The sequence below is a fragment of the Crocuta crocuta genome, unplaced genomic scaffold, assembly GCF_008692635.1.
Source record: "Crocuta crocuta isolate KB4526 unplaced genomic scaffold, BGI_CrCroc_1.0 scaffold367, whole genome shotgun sequence".
NCBI lineage: Eukaryota > Metazoa > Chordata > Mammalia > Carnivora > Hyaenidae > Crocuta > Crocuta crocuta.
Genome location: NW_027527936.1, coordinates 3625846 through 3628053, shown reverse-complemented (window position 1 = coordinate 3628053; position 2208 = coordinate 3625846).

The following is a 2208-nucleotide window of genomic DNA, read 5'->3' as shown; positions in this document are numbered from 1 at the left end:
GCCTCGCCTCGGCTCCCCGGGGCACGCCTGCCGCCTTGAAGCATCCTACTCCACCCCCGGCATCACGCACGGGAGGGCGCCCATTCGTGCGGACCCTTGACGCCAGCGGAGACGACCCAGCCCCTCGGGAGCCTGTTTTCTCGCTGACGTGGTTGGCCGGGTCCCGGGCCTAGAGTACAGGGAGGTCACCGTCATTCCATGCGGAGGGCAGCAGCTGCCGCCCGGAGCCCAGCGAGCGCCGCCCGTGAGCTCTCGGACGCCCAAGGCTTGGAGACCTCTACGGGCCGGGCGGCCNCTTCGGCATTGCCCACTTCAGAGTCTGGCAGAAAGGGTTTTAGTCCTGGTCCCGGACCTGGTCTACCCTATGCAGCTCCCAGCTCTTGTCCACCATTTCTAAGGCAGAGCACGGGCACCCACCTGGGGCACAGTGTGAACCGTAGGGCGTCCAGTGCGATTGACGCAAGGGAGAAAATATTGTCGGGCTGCGACCCTTGCTTGCCAACCCAGAGATCCTACCTTAGGAAAGGAGGGCAGTTTGCCCTGACAAAAAGGCTTCTGGTTAGAACCGGCCTAGAACGCTCCCCGGAAGTGTGTCCTCTAAGGCCTGGGCCTGACTGCACTGGCAGGCAGTGAGGAAGAAACCCAAGGGCCAGCCTGGAGGCGCCAGGCTGACTCTTCAGAAGGGTATGCCGCTCTTGATCTCGGGGTCATGAGTTCGAGCCACCACCCACGGGGTGTCAAGATCACTTAAATAAAACAAAGTCTGAAAAATGCAACGGCCTGTTCTGTGGGATTTGAGCAAGTCTCATCACTTCTTTAAACTTCCCTTTCCCGAGTTACTACTTTGACTATAATTCAAAGTGCAAAATTTCTAGAGAAACAGCTGCTAAGAATTCTGCTGGGGTTAGACCAGGCACCTGGGCCCTGCAGGTCATTCATTAGGGATGGCAATGGTGGGGTCAGTGAGAGGTAGCAAGGCCTGGAACCCTGAGCCAAGTCTAGGGAAGTGTTCCTTCAATTCAAAGATGTGTGCTCCAAGGGCTCAACAATTCATTAAGGCCTGGCTCTGCCTAGTCTCTCAAATGAAGTCTTGGATGCTGAACAAAAAAAAAAAAGTCAACTTCCTTTTCTTGGACCCAGAAAGGAGTTGGCACAGAAAAGTGTCTTTGAAACCTCCTGCCCCCCACCTCCCCCACAACCAGACACGAGGTAGCATCCACCTCCTAAGCCCCAGGACACAAAGCAGCAATGAGAGCTGCTGAGCTGACCCAAGCCTCTCCAGCACCTGGACAGGGCCAGGCGCTCCAAGGGCGAGCTGGAGCAGCTCTGCTGTGCCCACATCCTGCACCTAGTCACTGGCACCTCGCTGCCCTGTGCTACTCTATCCTCAGACACCTGGACCCCAGAAAGCCACCAGGCAAAAGGACTGATCTTTTTCCAGGGAAGCTTCTCACCAACTACAGGCAGCTCAGAGCAGCTTCAAGACCCCAATGGATCCCATTAGGAGACAAGTCTCTTGCTCTTAAATTTAGCACCTAAAATATACTTCCTTTCAAGCTTGTTCCACAATTTGTATGGAACACCGATGCTGACATGTACTTAGACTAGTCCGTGAAGATAATAATCAAGTGCTGCAAAAGTGAGGAATCAAACCCAGTTTGACTGTGGAAGTGGTCTGGTCCTCTATGCCCATCTTCCCATCCCTCAGGCAAAGGAAGCAAAACAACGTGCTCAAAGCCACAGGTGCCTCTGCCCCCCATGTCCCACCTTGCTTGCCCTAACACGGGACAACAGGACCAGGACTTGACAAGGAACCCATCCCTTTCAGAAGCTTCCTAGATCCTGCCCGAGGTTTTCTTAAAAATACGCAGCCCTGCTCCAGAGCCTATGACCAGATACAACCCCAGCCTGACCCTGGGCCACTCCGGCTCCTTGGGGCAGACACAGCCAATCCTCTGCTCAACACATTTTATTGCTAAGGACAAGGTGATGCACCAGTTTTCAAAATAATTTGGTTTATAGCGTTCATACGTAACAAAAAACAGGGAAGTATTATAAATCTGATTCTTGTATACACAGGGTATAGGTGTGAAGCCCTCCAATCCCGGGCCCAGGCAAACAAATTCATGAGGAGCAAAAACCTGTTTAACCCCTTCAGTGTTGCCCTCCAGTCCCACCCCCACCCCCAAATCAGCTCCCTCCAACCCC